Source organism: Euleptes europaea, chromosome 5 (genome assembly GCF_029931775.1).
Source record: "Euleptes europaea isolate rEulEur1 chromosome 5, rEulEur1.hap1, whole genome shotgun sequence".
Taxonomy (NCBI): Eukaryota; Metazoa; Chordata; class Lepidosauria; order Squamata; family Sphaerodactylidae; genus Euleptes; species Euleptes europaea.
In genome coordinates this window covers 32797939-32824009 of record NC_079316.1, presented here as the reverse complement: position 1 = coordinate 32824009, position 26071 = coordinate 32797939, and the positions used below count along the sequence as shown (strand labels likewise).

At 43.5% G+C, this 26071-nt stretch overlaps 1 protein-coding gene across 1 annotated transcript in view; it reads right to left on the bottom strand.

The window, feature by feature from the left end:
* PLOD2 (procollagen-lysine,2-oxoglutarate 5-dioxygenase 2) overlaps positions 1–22317 on the bottom strand; it is a 73304-nt gene extending 50987 nt beyond the window's left edge. The window contains exon 1 of the mRNA XM_056849955.1: positions 22293–22317. The gene's annotated coding sequence lies outside the window, so the exon portion shown is untranslated. The remainder of the gene's footprint in view (positions 1–22292) is intronic.
* Between the last annotated feature and the right edge of the window lie 3754 nt (positions 22318–26071).

Genomic DNA, 26071 nt, shown 5'->3' with positions numbered 1-26071 from the left:
GTCCACTCCCCTCTTAAAGCCTTCCAAGTTAGCAACCATCACCACATCCTGGGGTAGGGAGTTCCACAATTTAACAAAGTGTTGTGTAAAGAAATACTTCCTTTTATCTGTTTTGAATCTCTCACCATCCAGCTTCAACAGGTGACCCTGCATGCTAGTATTATGAGAGAGGGAGAAAAGCTTCTTCCTGTCCACTCTCTCCATACCATGCATAATTTTATAGACCTCTATCATGTCTCCCCTTAGCCGCCTTCTTTCCAAGCTAAACAGCCCTAAGCGTTTTAACCACTCCTCACAGGGAAGTTGCTCTAGTCCCCTGATCATTTTGGCTGCTCTTTTCTGCACTTTCTCAAGTTCTGCAATACCTTTTTAGGTGTGGTGACCAGAACTGTACACAGTATTCCAAGTGTAGTCTCACCATAGAATTGTACAAAGACAGTATGATAGCAGCGGTTTTATTCTCTTGTTCCTTGTCTAATTATGGAAAGCATGGAATTTGCCTTTTGCATAGCAGCCACACACTGGATTGACATCTTCATTGAGCTATCCACTATCACCACAAGATCCCCTTCTTGGTCTATTGTTGCCAGCACAGATCCCATCAGTGTATATATGAAGTTGGGATTTATCATTTTTGCCACAATATGCATTGCTTTACACTTGCTCACTGTGTTCATATAAAAGTTATTATCTCTCATTTGGTTCATTGCAGATTGAAAGCCTATAATATTTTTGAAATAATAGTACCTCAGTTGCCATTGGGGGCTGTATTGTGAAGTAGAGATACTGTTAAGAATGTGTGTGTGTGTGTGTGTGTGTGTGTGTGTGTGTGTGTGTGTGTGTGTGTAAAGTGCCGTCAAGTTGCAGCCGACCTATGGCGACCCCTTTTTTTTGGGGGGGGGGGGTGTCATGGCAAGAGACTAACAGAGGTGGTTTGCCAGTGCCTTCCTCGGCACAGCAACCCTGGGTCTTCCTTGGTGGTCTCCCATCCAAATACTAACCAGGGCTGACCCTGCTTAGCTTCTGAAATCTGACGAGATCAGGCTAGCCTGGGCCATCCAGGTCAGTGCCTGTTAAGAATACACAGTTGTTAAAGACTGAAGACATTATTATGATAGCATGTGTAGGCTTAAATGTGCTTACAGGAAACTCTCTTCAGGCAGATACAGGGTAGACAGAACATGCCGTCATCCTTCGATTATATGTCTGGAATAATGCTGCAATGCTACATTAAATTACAGTTGCAATTCACTCCCCTGGGGGTATTACTAATTCTTTGAAAGAAAACAGCTTCTTCAAATAAGCTCTTGGAAAAATACTCATTTCATTCATGTAATACTTGCTTACTCACTAATGAAATTGTGGAATTCACTTCCAGGGGAGGTGGTGATGGCCATGAACACTGATGACTTTAAAAGAGAATTACACAGATTCACAGAGGATAGGTCCTGAGAGGGTTCAATCTAGAGAGGGCTGTACTTAGGCTTTCCAGCCCCCCAGGGAGAAAATAAACAAACTGACAAAAATTCATGGACAATTGGTGGCTTTTAGCCCTGTGCGCTAAGATAAATGACCATGTTCAAAAGTAGCTTACTAGTAAATACCAGTTTCTAGGGAAACGTTATAAAGGGTTGCTGGGAATCCAGACCCAACTCTTTCAAACATGAACATGTAGCTTGGCCCTAGGAACGGCATTCAGAGGGCCACTTGGGTTCATTCCACCAGTAAAAGGTTGAGCTAGGGTCCACCTTGGTCAAACTACACAGCACACTACCTCTGTTTAAACAGCATTTAAACCCCTGACCTTCACAAATGCTGACATACTTACCTGGATAATTGTATTTATGTTCTACATGACAGGAGACATGTTATGACCACTACTCATGTGACTTTTCAAGTCTGCTCTATTCTACTCCACAACAGGTTTGTTTTTACACCTCTTTATCATTGAAGCAAACAGAATAATACAAGGGGGGCGGGGCAGCGAAACTTACAGGAGAGAATCCCATCTCCCCCCCCCACCCCACCGCTGAGTTTGCTGGGCCCTGAGCGGCTCTTGGCATTCGTCGCAGTAGCCAGGCACTGAGCGGTTCCCAGAGTCCACCACCGCAGCCAAGTTCCAATGGTTTGTTGCAGCTACCGCTAGGCTCCACCACAGCAAAGTAAGTGCGTTGTCTGTGCATATGCAGACAATTCTTTTTAAAATTATAAATTATAATTAGGGGGAGATTTAAACATTTCAGATTTTTCTGAAATGGAATCCCCCACTTTGCAGAAAAATCTGTTTAGCACTTGTGTGGCCCCAACTTGTGGATTTAGGTAACCGCAGATGGGGGTCACATGTTGCTATTAGATATATAGATACACATGTTGCTATTAGATATATAGATACAACTATGTAATCGAGAATGACATTGCTGTTGCTGGCAAGAGGTTTAAGGGGTTTACTGATCCCCGGCCTGGTGTTCTGACAAATAATGAGGATTAGCCCTTAGAAAGTGAGAGCACATATTTGGGGGAGGTACTTCTTCATACTACACATGTGGAAAAACATTCTGCTCAGAAATCAGAGCTGGATTTCAGGAAGGGGATTGGACATTAACATGATTTATAGGAGCCTGCCCTGCACATGCTCAGAGAGAGATCTGTGTGATCAGGACTGAGAACAATGGAGTGATGGTTCATTAGGGGTTTTCTAGTGCTCCCAGCTGCTGGCTTCACTCCCATAAAAAGGCATGGATTTTCTTCCCTTAGTTATTTGAGGGCAGGCAGAGCTGTGAACAGCCCACTCGGTAGAGATCTGTTTGAAAGGTGCAGAGCACAGATGAAGAGCATGTGCCTGGTCACCACTGGACTGGAAGTCAGCCAACGACTCGGCTTCTTCGTGTGCTGCCTTGCGAAGCTGCTGTAGGGAATAATGTATGAATGCTACAGATTTTTATTCTTGCTCATTTTCAGACTCCCCAGAGATTGCTAGGGACTGTACAGCATTGGGGGTATAGGAGGGTTTTTCTCATGTAGAGAAGTGGAAGCCCTTACAGTCCTCTTTACCTTGTAATCACCTCCCAAGCCCCACAATGCTCAGTCATGTTCCTTACCACTATAAACACTCCATAACTACATCCTGTTTTCCCTCAACTCCAGGCATAAATACACTCTTCTCTATTTCCTCTTTTTTAACCGTCCCGAAATATTTCTAACCATAGTCTTCTCTGCTTCTTTTGGCAAAACTCCTTCACTCTTTCAATTTCCTTCCTCTCCCATTCATCTTTAGATTGGCCTCAGCCTGCTAACCCACTCTATCCTTTCCTCCTACCTTCCAGGCTCCCTGTTTGGCACTTCACATTCAGCTTCTCAATCAGAGAATGGGCATGACATCTCAGTCAAACTTGATGTCCTTTATTGTCGAAGGCTTTCATGGTCAGAGTTCATCGGTTCTTAGGCTATCCGGGCTGTGTGACCGTGGTCTTGGTATTTTCTTTCCTGACATTTCGCCAGCAGCTGTGGCAGGCATCTTCAGAGGAGTAACACTCAAGGACAGTGTTACTGTCCTTCAGAGACACTGTCCTTGAGTGTTACTCCTCTGAAGATGCCTGCCACAGCTGCTGGCAAAACGTCAGGAAAGAAAATACCAAGACCATGGTCACACAGCCTGGATAGCCTACAAGAACCGTTGATGTCCTTTCCTCTTGACATCAGATAAATGGATACCAATTGCAGTGGTGAGGGAACTATACTGTGCTGCCAGTTGAACACTAGGTATGGTTCTTGTTAGTCCACCTTAAGAGCAAAAAAACCCCGATATTGGAAGATCTGGGAAAGGTGCTAAAAGGGTGCAACCAAAATGAGGAAGGGGTTGGAGCTTTCCTCTATAAAGGAAGGGTAAAGCAGTTTAGCTTGAAAAAGGATAACTATCTGGGCACATGACAATTTTATCAAATCATGTCTGATGTGGACAGAGGCATCCTTCATCTCTCATAATAATAGAACTTGGGCTCATCCAATGAAATTGATTGTCAGTTGATTTACGGTAAGCAAAGCAAAATACTTCTTCATCCAAAGAATAATTAATTTATAGAACTTTCCAGCCATAAGGTGTGGTAAGAATCACTAGCCCATGAAAGATAGGTGGCTTTCAGCCCAGAGGGCTAGGAGGAACCATAATTTCAGAAGAAGCTTACCACGTAACATAACATAAGCTTACCAGTAAATGCTAGTTGCTAGGGGGGAAGGTATAAAGGGTTACCTTTTTTGTGTGTGGGGGTGTCCTAGATGAGGAATTCCCAGGGGCATTGGCTTGGCCATTGCAGAAAACAATACGGTAGACCACATGAACCTTTGGTCTGATTCAGAACAGCTTCTTCAAGCAATATGATGTGTTCCTGGCAAAACGCTTCCCTCTTTGCGACTGTTTATTTCACAGGAGCCGTTTTTGGCTTTGCATGAGACAGCCATATGTATTTATAGCCTTGGCTAAATCCAGCAAAGGCCTTTGTTACCATTCTGTATAAGTGAATTAACAGCATGTCCTTAACTGGCTGCATTTAAGGTCTGCCTACCACAGAATTGCTACCTAACCTTGGAAAAAAAATTCCCCTCAATCTCTTAATGTAGAAATAAAACATATGGAGGAGTCTGGGTGGGAAGAGATACTTGCAGGACAGGTGGGAAGAGTTGAACTAAGTTTGGCACGGCTGGAGAGGGGGCTGAACACTATTAATTTTGGTGGGATTCAATGGACTAGGGATGATGGCACTGTACCATCACTTGGCAGTAGGATTTAAAATGTTTGGGTTGAGGTCATAAATCAGATTAATATATCAAAACAATCCCCAGCTAACAGTTAGTAGTCCTGAGAATGTCTCTTACACCCTGGAAACCCTCTAGTACAATAAATAGGGTTGCCAGGTCCCCCTTTGCCACCAGCGGGAGATTTTGGGGCGGAGCCTGAGGAGGGCAGGGACTTCAATGCCATAGAGTCTAATTTTCTCCACGTGATCTAATCTCTATCGGTTGGAGATCAGTTGTAATAGCAGGAGATCTCCAGCTAGTACCTGGAGGCTGGCAACCCTAACAATAAAAGAAAATGGCACTGGAGAAGATGGGCCATTTACTTGGTTTACGACAAGGCAGTTTCAGACAACTACCCATTCATTCCCGGCCTTGGCTAAATACTTTTCTGGACTTGGTTTGCAGTCTAACTAAGCTAATTAACAGTAAGTCATTGACTGGCTGTGGTTTCCTGCCACAGAAAATCACTGTGAGTTTCCAGGCAAAATATTTAGGCTTAAGGCAGGACATTTCTTTTATGTGCAAATAAAGCAAAACAGTTTTGGCATTCAGTGAAAGAATGATCCTTGAGCAACAGAACTGACAAATAGAATTTAAAAACCGGTAAGCTTTTAAAGGATCACATTCTCCATCCTCATCCAATGGGTGTAACATGCATATGCTCATTTACTGGAGTCAGTCGCAGAAATGACAAGCTGTCACAATGTTTATATACTGGATGGACATGATCAAGAACTTAATAAATGGCCAATTTAAAATATAATGGATAATCTTTTGTTTCTTTTTTTAAGCCTTTACTTGTTTTTGTTTTTTTGTTCAAGGAATATAACACCCAGTTTTGTTTATTATTCCCATGTGTTTTAAAGATATCTGTTGCACAGCTAAATTTACTTAATTAATTTATACTGTACCTTTCTCCTCACTGGAGACCCAAAGTAGCTTACATTGTTTGAATATGTTGCATGAAAGATTTTAAAAGAAAACCATTGCAGATCCATACCAATGTATACCTTCCAACATTTAACTGATGAAAATAGTAATACCTCACACCAAGCACTTCCCCTTATGTGCTGCTGATGGCTCTATGCCATTAGCTGCATGGTGTATTCATTTATTCTGTAACCATCTGTCCTGCAGTTCTTTTAAAGTAAGGTAGCTTTTTAAATTGTAAAATATTCTAGCCCTCTACAATTGTTCAAAGAATGCAGAACTCTGTATGTACAGAGGACAGTGGTATCACATCACACCCACTAGCCCATGTCTAGATATCCACACATACAGCTTCTGTACAGATGCCTACATGTGCACACGTATATGAGTAATCATGAATACTTGGGGGATAGCATCCCAGTCTTACAAACAAAGATTATCCATGCATACTTGTATGGTCATTTATTCAACTGTAAGCACAGACGTCTTGGGAAGAAAGTCAGTGGGTGTAATTTTGATAATCTACACCGGTCAACTGACAGGAGGAGTGTATTCCTGCTGGTCCTCCTGTCCTGGATCTCTCAGCAGCCTTTGGTACTATCAACCATGGCATCCTTCCGGATCACCTGGCAGGGATGAGCCTGGGAAGTTCTGGGCTTCAATGGGTTCCTAAAGGTAAGCACCAGAAAGTGATATTTTGAGTTTATTATTTGGTTCCATTATCATTTTTACAGGCTGCAAGGACTGATTTTCTCCTCAATGCTGTTTAACCTCTTCATTGGGAGAGATCATCTGGAAATATGAAGTTGACGTCAATATGCTTAAGAAACACAATTCTCACTCTTTCATCATAATCCAGGGAAGAGCTAAAAGTGTTACCCAATGTCTGGATTCAGTGAATGGTTGGATAATTAATAAACTGAAAGGTAAAACCTAGAAAAGATGGAAGTGTTGGATGGGGAGAAAGGCTGATTCAGGAATGGGAGTTTGATCAATTCTAGATTACCTTTAAATCTCTAAATTGTTTGGGCCTCAAATACCTAAAGGACCCTCTCTGACCATACTGAACAGAGATCCATGTGAAGGACCTTCCTTAGGAAACCAGACCAATCAGAACAGACACCCAAACCCAGGAATCAAACTATGAAATATAAACCTAGATGCCTAATTTGTACTTAAATACACTCAAGCAATACTATTACAGGACCTAAAAACATCTGCTATTCTGTTTTGGGTCGTCCACTTACTCCGTTTCCAATACAATAAATACCACTGCCTGTCAATGATAACCTTCTATTCTCTACATCAGAAAAACAGAAATGTCCCTTATACAAAATAATAAATATCCATAAATATGATATTAAAAATTACAATATTCCAAAATGGGATGGACGGTAATTTTAATTTTTTAGGACTTGCTATTGCTGATGTTAAAGTTTCTGTTTTCCTTTAAAAAATGGAGAATTCAATGCAAAAGTGTTGGATTAGAATTCATCAAGAAATTCAGTACTATCTGTTCTCGAACATTTTTATATTCTGATTTTACATTTTTAGTTGAACTGTGACCTTCCCTGTTGACCACATATGGTTGAAAGACAGTGAAAAAATTGTAAAGAATAAAAGTCTCCTGCCTTTTATGTGTGTTGAATATATGTGTTTTCAATGACTGAACAAAACTATTGTCCTAAAACCTGTTACCTATATAGTTCAATATGAGCCTCACCAGTGTGTAAAAGGCCAAACTGTTCACTGAAATTGGTGAATGGGTGTAATTTCTAGAAATCTGGGGTTTGAGACTGCTTCAAAACAATTTGTTGAAAGAACATATTCCAGTATTATTATTTTGTAAATGAACTGAAGGGGTTGGCAACACACTCCCTACATGGTTAACAAGAAGTGAATACTTTCATAATCATTTTCGTGAACAATTCATAAACGTATGAATAGTCTTCTCAGATAACATCCATAGTAATGCTCAGCTTGATTAATATAAGCTATTTTTGCACTGCCTAAGAAATACATAACTTGAATCATGCAAACCAAATGAAAGACTTTTTAACTGGAGCATGGAAGACCAACTTCCTATATTCAAATGCATTCCTTCACTGGTAGGAAGACCCTCAGGAATGTGAAGACCACCAACAATGTGTATTTTAACTCAGACATGATGTAAGGCTATATATATTTGTTCCGTAAACTATGGGCAAAACATTAAACATCCTATGATCAATCTCCAATCTTTAGAAAGACATCTGCATAAACTGACAACAGTTTACTTAGAATCTTAACACAAGGTACATTAATCAGCATGGGTAATACGCAAAAGAGCCTCTTGAACTAGAGAAAGGTGATGCAGGACACAACACATACTTTTTTTAGTGATCTTTTTTTTAAAAAAAAAAGCTCAAGGCACTTTACAATAATTCAAAATACAATTCAAACTAAAACTTTCAGGGCATTCCTGACCTTCGAGGGCGAAAGATCTTAGGATGCCAGGAAGAGGCTGCGCCAGCATTAGGGCCCCCCGCATCGGCATCCAGGCTACTCACGGCAGCATTAGTGACCCCAACACCCACATGGAGGCCCGGATGCCAGTCTCCAGGCGCTGGCAGCGCTGCCCCGGGATGCCGGTAAGGCCTTCTGCTAGCGTCCCACCGGCATAAAGGGCCATGCTGGCATTCGGGGGGGGGGCATTCCAGCATCCTGGGAGGCATTCCCAGCACGGGCTAGGGGGAGGAGCAGCCGTTAGGCAGCCTCTGTCCCCTTTCGCCCCAGGTATGCTAGCAGCGAGAAGAGTGAGGCTGCGCGTACTTTTTAGCAGGTGCAGTCTCACTTTTCTCAATGGAGCGAAAAGCCCCATTGACTGCTGGCAGTCATGGAACAGCTTAGAAGGTCCTGCAGCGGCACCCCCACCCCTTGCCATCCCTGGCCGCCGGCAGTTCAGGAATGCACTGTTAAGCTCAAAAAACATCAGAACAGTAAAAATATAAAAGCATCTCTATAAAACCAACCAGTAAAACCAGCATAAAAATTAAAAACATAAAGCAGCATTCAAAACATAAAAAGCAGCATAATATCCATAAAGTAAATTGGTCAAGATAAAATCAGGCAAAGGCCTGGGAAAATAAAATTATGTTTACCTACTGCCATCAGAATAACCACCTAAGCATCAGGGGGATTTAAATTAAATTACACTTAGGCTACACTCTCCTCTAAAAGGCATTTAAGACAACTTACTAATAATGTTCAAAGAAAGAAATCACACATGCATAGTTTACCTTATGACATGTCATGCGTCTTTCAGGACAAAAGGTCAGATGACCATACCCCTGTGTTCATCACCTAAGTGACAACATATGAATGCAAACAAAATAGGTTGGAAACAGTCCTGGCACCTTGAAACACCACTACAACAGAGACTTGTGGTTGATTTTAGCTCAACCCAGGACTGATGACAAAATGTGCAATCGGCTCACAACAATGCAACCTTGTATTGCATATTGCTTGGAGTATACCTTGTATTGCATTTTGCTTGGAATATACCTATCTGTCCATATATACCTCCTACTTTGTATTTCTCACTATATGATAAATGCAGACTGTTTTAGAAGCTAAAACAGAAAGTACATGTGTGTCAATGCAAGGCTAGAGTGCTTTGGTTCACAATGCTAAAAATGTGAAAGACCAGCGATTAAAGTTACCAACTCTTAGGTGAGGCCTGACAATATCTCAGAATTAAACTCATGTTCAGATTACAGAGATCCGTTCTTCTGGAAAATATGGCTGCTATGGAGGGTGTACTCTATGGCATTATACTATGCTAAAATCACTCCTCTCCCTAAACCCCACCCTATAGGACTGCCGCTCTGGGTTGGAAATTCCTGGAGATTTGGGGATAGAGCCTGGGCAGGGCAGGACCTGTACAGGGCATGATGCCATTAGTCCACCCTCAAGGAGCCATTTTCTCCATTAATTTTATCCAGGGGAACTGATCTCTGTAGTCTGGGAAACTGATCTCTGTAGTCTGGGGATCAGATGTAATTCCAGGTGATGTCCAGGCCCCACTTGGAGGTTGGGTACCCTGCTTCCCAAGTTCCACCCCCAAATCTCCAGGTATTTCTCAAATGAGAGTTTTTACATGTTTTAAATTTGAAGGACGTATTTTAAGTACAGGAAGTTTGAAAAGACGATATTATCTGGGAAAATAAACTTATGAGCAACTGCTCTGGTTAGACCTCAACTAGAGTACTGTGTTCAGTTTTGGGCACCACAATTTAAGAAAGATGTAGACAAGCTGGAATGTGTCCAGAGAAGGGCAACAAAGATGGTGAGGGGTCTGGAGACCAACTCCTATGAGGAAAGGTTGAAGGAGCTGGGTATGTTTAACCTGAAGAGGAGAAGACTGAGAGGGGATATGATAACCATGTTCAAGTACTTGAAGGGCTGTCATTTAGAGGAAGGTGCCGAGTTGTTTTCTGTTGCTCAAGAAGGTCGGACCAGAACCAACAGGTTGAAATTACATCAAAAGAGTTTCCGTCTAGACATTAGGAAGGATTTTCTAACAGTTAGAGCGGTTCCTCAGTGGAACAGGCTTCCTCGGGAGGTGGTAAGCTCTCCTTCCCTGGAGGTTTTTAAGAAGAGGTTAGATGGTCATCTGTCAGCAATGCTGATTCTGTGACCTTAGGCAGATGATGAGAGGGAGGGCATCCTGGCCATCTTCTGGTCACTAGGGGTGTGGAGGGGGGAGGTAGTTGTGAATTTCCTGCATTGTGCAGGGGGTTGGACTTGACGGCCCTGGTGGTCCCTTCCAACTCTATGATTCTATGACCAATATAGAAATAATGTTTTGGAACATAACTGCAATTTAAATGAAAAAAAACCCATTCAGATGCTTTTTGTATGTGTTACAAAATTTACTAGGCCCCAGACCTAGGAAAGAAGAGTAGGTGAACAAGCATACAATATGCATGGTAACAGGATACAGGCACTGCAACCATTTATATGCAAACTCTTCATGTATCTGTGGAAGGATATCCTATTTTGGGCCCTAAGCATATCTGACACAGAATGGCAATTAAGCACCAGCTCTTATATACTAGAACCTAAGCCAACAGAGAACATGAATTCAAAAGTGAGTTACAGCTAGAATGAATTTAGGGAGCTGGATACTAGGTGGGAAATGCCAGCAGAAATGGGAAGGATGAGCTTCGCACCGATGCCATGACGTCACTTCCAGCATGACCTGAAAGTGACATAATCACATCAGGTGACATCCCTCATTTACCCAAAACTCTTTTATATCAGTATTAGACCAAATCAAAGCACAACTTGTGAAAATGGGCAAAGCAATTATTACCAAACTCAGTGTTAGTGTTGTTTAAAGGAAAAATAAATGGTACAGAACATTATGGACAAATATTTCATGCAGAAAAGGTATCAATTCCCTTGCCAAAATTAAGCCATCTCTTTACTTTCCCACTTAAGCACACTGAACTAGTAGTGGTCTTGTTAAAGAAAAATAAATAAGCTACAGTACTCTGAAAAAATGCAATTACTTAAGCTGGCAATTTTAGGACCCACATAAATTGCACCATAAGCGCTATACGAAGTACAGTAATCCATATATGCACCAGCCAAACATGTGTTTTCATAACCTTTTGTGCTTCCATTTATAAGGTCACAAAGAATAACGTAACGCATTTAACATAACACATAAAAGCTGCCTAATACCGAATCAGATCATGAGTCCATACTGTGACTACTTCATAAAGAGCTCTACTACCTGTGATCCTTTTTACTGACCACGCCAGAAACTGCATCTGAAGCCTTCTACATACAAATCATGAGCTCCATGACTGAGTTCTGGGCTGGGTCCATATAGAAATATTAAAAAGCTTAATATGAAGCCTGGTATTTCAGTAGAATACCCACAAGATTAAAAAAAATGTCAGAAAAAAGATGGTGTGTTTTGTTGTGTTTACTTAGGAAAAGAGGGGAAGGATAAGGATTACAGAAAGTTCCTTTAAGGGTTTGCTCACTGCTTGAGAGATCATTCCATTACTACACAAAGCTTGCATGACCAAGACAGCTCAGTGACATTCAGTTCTGCAACATCCTTCTGAAGGGGTCTACAGATCCCAGAGTAGGAGATCGTAACACAGTAGTGGGTATGTTCCAAATTAAAGATGGATAGGATTAGGCTGCAAATTGAAAAAGTATTGGAGGGCTGTGCCTCATGCTTAAAATACAACTATGGAAGCACAGGACACATAGTTTGCATAGAAGAATGTCTCGGCCAGGTAAGCTACTCTTGCACGGACCAAAAAGTTCTGATTCAGCTTAAGTCAATCATTATTGCCCTATCAAAAACTACTGAAAAGTTATCTGTGACTAACTGAAGACCCATGGTTTTCGATGGAAACTACAGTGTAAGCCTAGGCATGTTTGATCAGAAGTAAACCCCACTATGTTCAGTGAGTCCATTTGTGAGGCCATCTGTTGGCACCCTTGGGTTCTTTGAAAGCAGGGAAAAGGGAAATTACTTCATGTGACATGCCAGCATCACTTTGGGGGGGGGGGAGTTAAAATGTATAAGTCATACAGTGCATCAGGCAACATTCTGGAAGTCCCCCCAAACTCTACAGTAATACCATAGAGTTTTGGAGAAATTCCAGAGCATCACCTGGCACTTCGGCATTTAATCAAAAGTTACAGTAATACATTGTAGGAAGTCATTTATATCCCCCCCACACACACACACACACACTCTTCTCCCACCAGCCAGAAAGCAAGTAAAGGTGAGACAGCCAAATGGCTGAGAGGTTGTAAAGCACCCGCCCAGCCCACCAATCACGTTGTGAAGATATACACGCATTTTTAATTGAGGCAAGCTCATGTCACACTGCAATTAGTTCACTAGATTACCTATCCAAACCCAAAAAATGAAAAATTTGAAATTAACCAAAGTCTCTTTTAAAAGGTGGAAAACAGGTAACCCCACAAAAGTCAACACATAAGATTAATCACAATAGAAAAGAAACTCCTCAGAAGCACAGAAAAGGAAAGGCAGAATATTAATATAAATTACATATCAAACAACACTGATTTCTTTAAAAAAATAATACCTCTCCCAACCTGCCCCCCCCCACAATCAAATATTGCCCCACAGCGGAAAGACTAAGTAGTAGTAGAGTTGCCAGGTCTGCCTTGGCCACTGGCGGCAGATGGGGTAGGGTTGCCAGATCCAGGTTGGGAAACTCCTAGAGATTTGGGGATGGCGCTTGGGGAGAACAGGGACCTCAAGGGGATATAATGCCATAGAGTCCACTCTCCAAAGCATCCATTTTCTCCAGGAGAACTGATATCTGTAGTCTGGAGATGAGCTGTAATTCCAAAGGATCCCCAGGTCCTACCTGGAGACTGGCATCCCTAGCTAGTCTGTTGAGAAATGCCATCCAGGAAGGATTTGTCCAGCCGTGGTCTAGCAGTCAAGCAAAGTGAATCTTCCAAGACACAAGGAGCAGTAAGTGCAGCACACATGCTGGGCACCAAATGGCCAACATAACGGATGGATGCAGTTTAAAATTTCCCTCCTTCCAAGAAAGACTGTGTGATTGGCCAAGGTAACTTGCCTGGTGAGTTGCAGGGCTAAGATTGGCTGGAAGAAATGCTGTTTTCCAGAAATTTGGGATAAACTAGGGGTAACTGTCAAGAGGGTTGTGGGAGAGGCAGAGTCCCCAGAAAAAAAAAATTAAAAAGAAAATACGGCCTCATGTACTTAAAAGACGTTCTTACCATAGAGTTTCTGGCAATTCCTACAGCTATCCTTTGCACTTCTGGGTAGCTCTAAAGAATTGCCCAGAAATCTGTGGTAAGAAATTCTTGTAAGCAGACGAGACTTTATTTTTCTTCTTCCACCACTTCCAGCAGTGGGACCTGGGGCAGGGCATCCTCCACACCCTCCAGGGGCTTGGCAGCACTAGGAGAAACATTAGGGGAGGGACATACAGGCTCCATTAATTGAGAGCCAGTGTGACGAATGGTTAAGAGCAGCAGTTGGAGCAGTGGACTCTAATCTGGAGAACCGGGTTTGATTCCCCACTCCTCCACATGAGCAGCGGACGCTAATCTGGTTAACCGGGTTGGTTTTCTCCACATGAAGCAAGCTGGGTGACCTTGGGCTAGTCACAGCTCTCTTAGAGCTCTCTCAGCCCCACCTACCTCATAGGGTGTCTGTTGTGGGGAGGGGAATGGGAAGGTGATTATAAGCCGGTTTGATTCTTCCTTAAGTGGTAGACAAAGTCAGCATTAAAAAAAAAAAAAAAACCTTCTCAACAATGTTTAGAGATCCAGGTGTCATCCCAGGAAGGCTTTAGCTGCCTCAGATATACCCTACTTAATCCAATGAAGGGTAAATCAGATTACTTTTACAGTGGCCAATATCTCCCTAAAATGTACATAGGATTGCAGCCTTAAGCATGACTAACTTTAACTGTATCCAGATCTGAACCTATTTTTGATTAACCGAAATGTTAACATCACTAGCATTTTCACTGTTGACTGTAAGATCAGCTCTGGTTATTTTCAGCCACTTTATTATGACAACTTTCAGGAATTTCATTCATAACAGAGCATGGTTATGTTCACCAGTGGGGTGACTTTCAACTGTACACTAAAGAAAAAATACTTCCCATTTATTATGTTACATTTCTTGTAGCATATGCAGAGGATGCTTCCTCACGTTTCTGATGTTTTGAAAATGGTCAACATAGCTACACTTCAGTAAATGCTGAGCAACTGCCATCAGTTTTACAAAGTGGGGAAAAAGTTTACTGGGTTTATTGTAGAGAAAGCTTTTTGCCCTGAAGCAACTGGGGGGGAAAACACACACACAAGACCAGCTGTTAAAACAGCAGCAGTCAAATACCAGATTCGTAGAAATTTTATTTTTAGCACCCAGTTTCTTGACCTTTCAACCAGGACCTTATCCAACTTTTCTGTAATACTTCACCCTCTTTTCTATAAACTCTCCTTGCACCAGTATTACTTTATCACAGCATAACGTATGTTAAAAGTGTTGATTTCTCATCAAACCATGTTACAGTACTTTAGAGGTATTTATTGTGTCACAAGCTTCACAGGCAAAAGAATACCACATTGACTGAGAGGGACATACTGCATGGTTTACAAGCGAGAAATCCTGCGAAGGAACTCAGGCTACACAGGGTTATATTTGCCACAATAAATACCTACAGCATACATCCCATTTTGTAAAACACACCTCAGCTCTCATAAATACAATATTAAGGTACTCTTTTTGACAGCAGGTAGAAACAGAAGCTTACTACACATTACATTTAGAAAGCTGAAATGTAGTTGCAATATGCTCTCATTTCCAGAAGTGGGAGGGGAAAGTGGCATTTTTTACTTCATCACTTTAAAATTCAGGACAAGAAAACTGGCTTTACAGCCCTTCGCTGTAAAGCACTTTGCCGGCCGCTTTTGGGCAGTATAATCCCACACTGAAGGAATTAATGTAGGGATACACAGTTGCGTAGCTGGGAACAGTCACACAAAATCAGTTCTACTACCCATACAGTCATGTGACTTGCAAATATGCTCCTGCAGCATGAGATTGTACTGTGTGGAAGCAGCTCCCATGCCACTGCATATGGAGATCCAATCTGTTTCATAATCATACATAGTACAAGGCAAGGCATAGATCGGACGGCAGCAGGAGCTCCTCCCTTTTATAAGCAACTAGCTGCACACAGGAGAAGTCTTAGATGAGGAGTGTCCATCAATTTGTGCAAATTAACATGACACGTTTGGAAGGACCCCACTCCCTCCTCTGACCGAGAACCTGCAGAAAGAAGGTTCCTCCTTTTCTGCTGGACTTAGTTGTTTTGATAGGCACCTTCTTTAGAGCCTAAGTGCCAGGAGATTAGAAACTTGGGCCTTGAGCATGAAGTCTCAGAAAGGCACCTGGGTTCCCTCGCAGGGTGTGTGTGTGCATGAACGTGCTTAGGAGAATCCGTTCTCAGGTGCTTAGTGTGGTTTCTTTACATTTGTATTTTTTTATTTTATATACAATAAAGTTATTTGTGTGTGTTTACAATCACTTTTTCATTTCTCATAATTTTATTCTGTGGTATCATTATTAAGATCCACCCTGGCGCGCAGAAACTAAAAGATCTTGCGTTTATCATTGCAGAGACCCTTTTAACAGCTAATCCCCCCACCCCCTGGGTCCAGTTCGGGTAATAAATTCTTATGTATGGTTTTCTAAAAGCTACATTAATCACACAGTTCAAGAGACAACATTATTGGGTGTACTAAAGTTGCTCAAACCCAGTTTGAGAACTCACTAATTACCCAAACAAGCCAACTTTCATTTCCAATACAGGGCCACTAAGTGACACATACATTCTTGTTACAGCTCCACCAGGAATATTTAGAATAATCTCAAATGCACAGGGAGCCAAAACCGTATCAGTAGCAGCAATGTTTTACCGGCAAAAGGACCATCACAGCAAACTACCATAAATTGAGAGGTACTACCTTACGGCCGCTGAATGCAACAGGACTTCTGATTCAAACACTTCAGCAAAACTGGCTTGCGTGTCAGGCTGCCCTTCGTGAGAGTAACTGGTGTTGTCATAGAGGAGTGCAGAATAGATTACTGTAATTTTACCATTTAAGGAGGAAAAAACGGCAAAGACTGAAACCACACCATCTTTTCAGTTTCCACTAAAGTTTGGTCATGTTAAATGTCAAGCAGTATACATTTACAAAGTATAAAGAAACAAAAATACATTCATGTATACAATTGTGGCTTCGTCATCATCCACAACTCATACCATGCCAGAAATACACTTGAAATTTATAAAGGAAACATTATAATCACACTTCCCCTGCTTCTGGTTAGCTTCATGAGCAATTTGTCCACTTGTAAATATTAGTTTTGTTAGCCTCAATTTCAATGGGAATCAGTGTGGTGCAGTGGTTAGAGTGCTCAACTAAGTTCTGGGAGACCATGTCCAAATTCCCACTCTGCCTTGGAAGTTTTCTAAGTGATCTCGGCCCCGTCACTCTCTCAGCCTAACCCACCTCAGAGGTAGAGATACCAGCCTCTACATAGGACCTGGGGATCCCCTAGAATTACAGCTCTTCTCCAGACTACAGAGATCAATTCCCCTGGAAAAATGGATGCTTTGGAGGATGGACTCTGGCGTTGTACCTCACCGAGGTCCCTATCCTCCCTAGGCTCCATCCCCAAATCTCCCAACTTGAATCTGGCAACCCTACCCCTCACCATCCCCTGCTGGTGGCCAGGGGGGGACCTGGTAACCCTACTCACAGGGTTGTTGTGAGGATAAAATAAAGCAGAGGACGACAAGGTAAGCTGCTTTTGGGTCCCCACTGTGAAGAAAGGTGAGGTACAAATAAGGTAAATAAAAAACAAAGATAAGACAGAAATTGCTGTATGTTATTCATTCACCCATTTGTAATGCTTTTTGTGTCTACTATTGGTTTTCAATCACACAGTTACTGTTCAAAGTCATTTACTTCAATTGATAGGTACAAGAAGTCAGAATTGCAAGTATTACACTAACATCTAGGGCCCAGTAAACTTGGGGTTTACACCAATATGTATTGCTTGTACACATGTTCTATTCAATTCAGTTATGCTTGTGTCTGAAAAGCTCCCTGTATCAGGAGACAGGACTCAGATTCATAAATTACAAGTGAAGATTTGGTAACCAGCTTTGTTAACTTCTGCTCCAGAAGGCAATAATAATGGCAACAAAAAATGTTCATGGATACTTGTAATATGTTTTAACAGCTTCATCTGGGCATGAATAGAACATAAGCAATACGGCACCAAACAGTCATGCCAAAAATTAATTTCCTTCAATTTTCAAATAGATGACAAAGCAACGTATGCAAAACTACATGGAAAACTTGTCAAGGATTACAGCTGAAGTCGGCTGTGAACAAAGCCAGCAGTGCGTGGGACCCCGGCGTGAAAGAGGTTTGCAAATCAGCAGTCTGCCATACATTAGGGAAGATTTTTCTTAATGTTTACATTAACCACAAGCCATTTTTTACAAAAGAAATGATGAACTGCATAACATACAACTGTTTATTTTATTAGCATTTTTAAAGTAATAGATCACCGCTTTTTCATCAGGACCATATGAGGAATGCTCATTATTCAACAGAGCTTTACACAGTTCTTTGCATGAATTAAGCCATTCATTCATGCACTATTATTAATCTGATGACAATGCATATGAGGTAGATGGAGGTCTACCATTATGATCATAATCAAATAATATACATCATCATCATATAAAGCTGTCTTACACTGACACAGACCATTGGTCCCTCTACTGGCAACTTGGACTGTTGACCCTGACTGACAGGCCTCCAGAATCTCACAAAGAAAACTGTCTCAGCAACTCCTACAAAGACCCTTTCACTGGAGATGCCAGTAGTTTCTGCTATAACACCAATGTGCATAATGCATAGAATGAATCTCAAGTTCAACACATACACCTCTTAAAAGAAAAAGGGGTCGATCATGGAGCAAGACATGCAAGGTGTATTGTATAGCATATATCTAATTGTAAGGTGGATGGCTTATGCTAATCTCAAAAGCAACAAAACCAGACCATCCACTCACAACACAGGAGTTTTTACATATCTGGGGAGCTCCCTAGCTTGGATTCTGCCAAACGTCTCTGCTGATCAAAGGATTTCCACCAGCGGAACATGACTTCTTTCTCCCCCTCCATCTGCATCCCCAAATCCCCCCTGAAATGATGCTCCTGCAGCAGATGGGACCCCAACAACAGGATGACAGGGGAACTGGAAGTAGGGGAATCACTGATCACCCCCCCTTCTATCAGCAGAAATGATCAGGGGGTTCCACCCCCACCCAAGTATGCAGAAAAAAAATGAACTACACACACTAACACCATAAATGGCTTCCTGAGGAGAGAGCATTGCTTCAGGAGGCATCATGTTGAATATATCTGAAGTCAGTTGAAGGGGGGAATAAAGAGATGGGGGAAATGTGTCTGCTTAATCCCTCTAGTGCGTATAGAACCTTGGAGATGGAAAATTGGGTGTGGATGTGTGTAGAGATTTCTAGATCACTTATTTCTTGTCCTCCCCACACAAACATGCAATGTCTCACAGGCTTCTGGTATTTTAGAGTCCTATGTGCTGTGCATATATCTACATGTACAGGGGTGGGAGCTGCTCACAAGTTCAAGATTCACTACTGTACTCTACTTCATGTACTGTTGATCTGCCAAAGGACCTCTATGAATTGGCCCTGTGACCTTTTACTAACAGTCAGATTTAGCTTGCAAAACATTGTTAAATAGTGAAGCTAGTCCATTAGTAAACCAAGCAATACTAATGCAATACCTATTATCACTACTTAAGAAAGTTTTAATTGGCTATTAACTTTTTTTTAAGTATCATGCTACTACTGATTTTGGATTTGTTTTTGAAGAAATGATGCAGTGTTTGTGTGGGTGGTTATAATGAGGGTACATAGATGAAATTATGTATGCATTGTGCCTATTTCTAAACAGGTACTATCAGGTGTCTCTCAGTCACACGATCGCATTACTTTACACACAGCAGTCTCAGTGAATAGGGCCTCTAGCTTGTGGTAGCGAGAATCTTATTTTGCCAGCCACTATAAACTGTTATTTGAATGTTGGATACCCTTCAATGGATGCACAACCACTTATTTTCCCTTAATTTATCTAGCAACAAATAATTTCTAGAGCAACTGCCTTATGAGAAGCGGTTAAAACGCTTAGGCTGTTTAGCTTGGAAAGAAGGCGGTTAATGGGAGAGGTCTATAAAATTATGCATGGTATGGAGAGAGTGGACAAGGATAAGTTTCTCCCTCTCTCATAATACTAGAACACGGGGTCATCTGCTGAAGCTGCAGGGTGAGATTCAAAACTGATAAAAGGAAGTATTTCTTCACACAACGCATAGTTAAATTGTGGAACTCCCTGCCCCAGGACGTAGTGATGGCTGCCAACTTGGAAGGCATTAAGAGGGGAGTAGATATGTTCATGGAGGGGTATTCATGGCTACTAATAAAAATGGATACTAGTCATGATGCACACCTATTCTCTCCAGGATCAGAGGAGCATGCCTATTATATTAGGTGCTGTGGAACACAGGCAGGATAATGCTGCTGCAGTTGTCTTGTTTGGGGGCTTCCTAGAGGCACCTGGTTGGCCACTGCGTGAACAGACTGCTGGACTTGATGGGCCTTGGTCTGATCCAGCATGGCTTTTTTATGTTCTATGTAACCTAGTGAGCTTAATACATTCAGGAAGAATAAACAGAGCCTTTCTCTACCACCAGAACAGAAATCACAGTGGCATGAGCTTACAAAGCCTAAAAACCACTTCATCAGAAATGTGTAAACTTAATAATTAGGTTGCCTTTATAAAGTGGGCAATATGCTGTATATTTTAAACCAAATGACTCTTTTGAATAAGAGTACCAGAAAATGCTTTGGGCACTTTACATGTTTTATGCACATCTTCTTTCTTCTGTTTTATACATAGAGGATTGAATTTCTTACTTCTCTCCAGCTCTTTGGAACAAGATCATTACAGGATCCAAGGAGCTGAACATGAACAAGACTTGGAAGGAAAAAACTATCCAATTCATGCAGTTATGGAAAATGGACACAGTGGGGAGGGGGGAGCAAAAGGAGCTGTTCTTATTATCTATGACTATTACATGGAATCTTCCATTTTTCCAAAAGTCTATCAGACAGCATGATTAAGTTATCAGTACAGAAGGAACAGAGAGATGCCAGAGAAGTAGGATTACCTTTGTGTGCAGGGAAAATGGTTCCCCCCTGCCCAAGATGCACACTTACAGTCCTAGCAATCTCCAATGCAAAATATATAGCAATCACTTTTTTAAAAAAAAATCTTGAATATCATAGTGACATTCTTCCCTCAGCTACTAAGAACTTCACAATCAGGATTTCCTTACATCGAGGCTCCACTGTGAAGAAAAGTGTGTGAAGCCTATTACATGCAATAATCCACCACACTTGCATAGTTCACTGGCTGTGCATCTCAGCTACATGCCGTAAACGTCATGAGTTCTCGAATACCATATGTCCATAATACACACAAGTTGCACACATTTTCCAAACAAAGAGTGCTCAGTGTTCAACATCTAAGATTGATTCTGAACTCCTTGTGTTCGTTTCACATCTTGAAAACCTAGAGAAATTTCTGCTTTAATCTAAAAAAAACCTTGTTTCAGAAGACCCATGTTCATGAGAGAGGTGCCTGCCGCACTTAACTTGCCTTGAGGGTATTCTCAAGACATTTATGTTCAACATACGAAAAATGAAAGGGAATAAAGCGACAGAGAAAATGTGCATCAAACATAAAGCACCCCGGTTTTCTTGTGAACTGGGGCAATTAGCGCCTACAACAACAGGGCTATTGTTTCATGTTTGGAGAAGGACCGGAGGGAGCAGGGAAGGAGGCGGTTTTACTCAGTGTTGAAGCAGTTTGATCAAACTTGTGTTGCTACCAACCCCCATCCCATTACCACCCCCCTCGCCAGGAATATTGGAGCAGAGGCCAAGCTACAAGGGGACTCATTCTCAAGGTAGTGCTGCAATCCTGCGGGCGCTCACCTAGCAGCAAATCCTACCAAACCCTGCGAGATGCCCGTTCAGACTTTTGCACGCTTAGTACCAAAAAAAGGGCCAAAGCTGGATCACCTGGATCAAACAGTAGCTGTTATATCCGTCAGTCTAACCATTTCTTAATCATCCAACACAATTATGTTTTAGCAGCCACCGGGATGGGATGAGGGGAATGAGAAAGAAATGGCTAGTTGCTAGGAACAAAAGATCTTCTGGGTGTTGAAACCGCCTGGAATCTCTCCCCAGCGCTTCTCATTTTGGAAACTAGCCATCCCTCCCAAACCAACTTGGACGAAGCCCCTCCGATCCTGACAGCAGGCGTGCTCGACACCACACACGTGTTGAGGCTCAAACCGGTTCCGAGGCGGAGGCGCGGCCCAGGGGACGGGAGGGGGGGAGCGAAGCAACCAAGAAGAATAGAATCAAAGAGCTGGAAGGGACCACTGCGGTCATCTAGTCCAACCCCCTGTACAATGCAGGAACCTCACAACTACCCCCCCACACACACACACACACCTAGTGACCAGAAGATGTCCAAGATGCCCTCCCTCTCATCATCTGCCTAAGGTCACAGAATCAGCATTGCTGACAGATGGCCATCTAACCTCTTCTTAAAAACCTCCAAGGAAGGAGAGCTTACCACCTCCCGAGGCAGCCCGTCCCACAGAGGATAAGCTCTAACGGTTAGAAAAATTCTTCCTAATGTCTAGACGGAAACTCTTTTGATTCAACTGCAACCCGTTGGTTCTGCTCCGACCTTCCGGGGCTAACAACGCCCCCCCCCCCGTCTATGGGACAGCCCTCCAAGCCCTTGAAGAGCGGCTCGTAAGCCCGTCTCCCTCCTCACCTGCGGGGATGGGCGATCGCTGGGTGTCGGCGGCGAGGCTGGGCTGGAAGAGAGAGGCGGCCGACCCCACGAGGAGGAGGAGGAGGAGGAGAGGTCCCGCTGCTCCCATCGCCGTCTCCCGCTCCAGGCAGCCAAGGCAGCGCTCCTCGGGCTTTCCCTCTTGCCGGGAAGGGGGGGTCTTGCGAGGCGCGCCCCTCCCCAAAACGCGCTCCGGAAGGGCGAGCGCTAAGGGCAAGGCCGCCGGAGCAGGAGGGGAGGGGAGGACAAGAAGCCGAAGCTCCAGGCTTGCAGAAGCGGCCGGCCGCCGGGGCAGGGGACTCCTCCCAAAGAGGGGGCCAGGTCTGTTAGGGGCATGCAGGCAAAGGGCATGCCCGGGGCGCGCTGGGGCTTTAAGAGAGGCGGGAGGGGAGGGCCGGCGGGCAGCCCCGAGGAGGGCCAAGCCCATTGGCCGTCCGGCCGGCGGGGGGAGGAAGGGGGTCGGTCTCTCTCTCTCTCTCTCTCTCTCTTTCTTTCTCTCTCTCCCTCCCTTCTCCCAGCCTGGACCAGGACTTCATTGGGCGTCTTCGGGTGAGCCCGGACACGTGCTCCCGTCGGGAAGTGAAGCCGGTGCCCGAACCCGGAGTTGAAACGCTGCCACTCCAGCCCGGGGGGAGGGGGGGAGATTGCTTGTCATCTTTCCCTCTTCCTGATGTGTGCGTAAAGTGCCTTCACGTTGCAGCTGACTTATGGCGACCCCTTTTTGGGGTTTTCATGGCAAGAGACTAGCAGAGGTGGTTTGCCAGTGCCGTCCTCTGCACAGCAACTCGGTCTTCCTTGGTGGTCTCCCATCCAAGTACTAACCAGGGCTGACCCTGCTTAGCTTCTGAGATCTGACGAGATCAGGCTAGCCTGGGCCATCCAGGTCAAGGCGGTTGTCGCTATAAGGGGAGGCAATCATGATGGGGATTGAGCTGGGTGGCGCTGCTTAGATGTGCAACTTGGACGTGGTTTTGGATGGAGTAATAGACCGACGTTCTTAGGGCTGCCAACCTCCAGGTACTAGCTGGAGATCTGTGACAACTGATCTCCAGCCGATAGAGGTCAGTTGCCGGGAGGAAATGGCTGTTTTGGCAATTGGACTCTATAGCATGGCAATCCCGCCCCTCCCCAAACCCTGCCCTCCTCAGGCTCTGACCCGAAATCTCCAGGTGTTTCCCAACCTGGAGCTGGCAACCCTATGCATTCTAAAAGTACTTTGCAGATGTTCTAATTGCCCCTGTTTACCAGGAAGAGGACCCCAGGAAATCATGTACTGGTATATGTTTTGTATTTAGGATTGCCAACCTCCCTGTACTAGCCGGAGATCTCCTGCTATTACAACTGATCTCCAGCTGATAGAGATCAATTCACCTTGAGAAAATGGCCCCTTTGGCAAGTGGACTCTATAGCATTGAAGTCCATTCCCTCCCCAAACCCCGCTCTCCTCAGGCTCTGCCCCAAAAACCTCCCCCCTGTGGTGAAGAGGGACCTGGCAACCCTATTTGTACCTATATTTGTTGTGTGGCGATGTCTTTTAACATTTTTATGAGCGTGAGATGCTAGAGTCCCTAGGAATAGGGTTGCCAGCTCTGGGTTGAGAAATCCTGGAGGTTTTGGGGGTGAAGCCTGAAGAGGCTGGGGTTTGGGCAGGGGAGGGACTTCAATGGGAATATAATGCCATAGAGTCTACCTTCCAAAGCTGCCATTTTCTCCAGGTGAACAGTTTTCTGTCACCTGGAGATTAGTTGTAATCCCAGGAAATCTCCAGCCTCCACCTGGAGGTTGGCAACCCTAAGGGACCCCCTGCACAGGAGCCCAGTGGCAGTGGAGGAAGAGCTTAACCCAAATCACACACACCGTGGTGTGGTCTGCTGCAGTGGGAAAAATGGGAGGGGGTTCAGTTATGGAAACAGCATGGTGGGTAAGTCAAACAAACATTCCAGCATGCCATGGCTCCAACACAATTCAGAGCTCCCTGCAGTTCACCTCCGGAAGTCACAGGTTCACTAAATTTCATGTGGCTTGGTCCTAACAGTGGCTTTCTTGTGAAGGCTCCAAGCTCCCTTTGCAATGATATGGAAACCTTTCTTCAGAGACTTGTTCCATGGCTTTGTTGGGGAATGGACAAGGGAGTGGAGCAAACTCTCAACGAAAGTGCTATGCGGAAATGCCAATAGCACTTTTGTGGAATTAGCTGCTAGTGGAGGTAGTGATGGCCACAAGCATTGATCAACTCTAAAAAGTGATTGGACACATTAATAGAGAATAGGTCTATCAATGGCTACTAGCAATGGTGACTGAAGGGAGTATCCATATGTAGAGGCAACCAGCCTATGAAACCCAGTGCTGGAAAGCACTGGGAAAGTCAAGGAATGGTCTTGGCCTCTATGCTCACTTTGTTGGCTGGGTTCGCCAGGTCTCCCAGTATGGAAAGGGACCTCCTGCTGGCAACCCTCTCTTCCCACTACTGCTCAGAGTGGCAGCAGGAGAAAAACAAACAAAAATGCCATCAGGCTGACAGCGGGACATCACTTCTGGGAAAAACCCAGAAGTATCATTAGTCCTCTAGAAATCACCAAAACCTTTATAGGTTTACCATAGAGTTTCTGGTGATTCCTAGGAAGGTATGATGTTGCTTCCAGAACTTCTCTGGAAGTGACATCACATAGTCACTGCTGATACTTCCCATGTCCCCACCCTCCCAGAATCCTGCCAGTTATTTGGACATGCCTGGCAACCCTGTTGTTGACCCTCCAGGTCAGCTGGTTGGCCACTGTGTGAAACTGGATGATGGACTATATGGATCTATGTGGATATTATGTGGCATAACCTCATAACCGTGTCACTGGGTATGAAGGGGGGGAGCAGCATATTCCTGAAGTCCTGCCACTCTGCCCTACAAAAGTGTCATGGGCTAGAATGCATGTGTGTGAAGTGCCATCAAGTTGCAGCTGACTCATTGCAACCCCTCATGGGGTTTTCAAGGCAAGAGAGGTACAGATGTGGTTTGTCATTGCCTGCCTCTGTGAAGCGCCCCTGGACTTCCCTTTTTGACTTCCTTTTAAGTACTAACCAGGACTGACCTGGCTTAGCTTCTGAGATGTGACAAATCAGGCTAACCTGGACCATACAGGTCAGGGCTACTAGAATCTACACAATATTAAATCTAGAATTTAACTTTCTATTATGTATTAATCACATTTTTGCAGTTTTTACATGTGGCATTAAAACAATATCTTTAACATTTATAGTCTAAACCAATTTAAGACAAAGTCATGTTAGGTGTTGCCATGAATAGTGTGAGAGAGGGTTAAATGATGCTCAAGCCTGAAAATGCCCTCCGTGATGCATTCTAGAAAGGAGTTTGTTTGCATTACTTGTGAAAATGCCTTTGATAGCTTATGTGCTGTCTGGGAGCCAGTGTGGTATAGTGATTAAGAGCAGTGGACTCTAATCTGGAGAACTGGGTTTGATTCCCCACTCCTCTACATGACCAGTGGACTCTAATCTGGTGAACCAGGTTTGTTTCCCACTCCTACACATGAAGCCAGCTGAGTGACCTTGGGATAGTCACAGCTCTCTTAGAGCTCTCAGCCTCACCTACCTCACAAGGTGTCTTGTGGGGAGAGGAAGGGAAGGAGATTGTAAGCTGGTTTGATTCTCCTTAAAAGGTAAGAAAGTTGGCAAATAAAAACCAACTCTTCTTCTTCCCTTCATTTGTGTGCTAGCCATATCCCAGACTTTTACCTTATCTCTTGGTA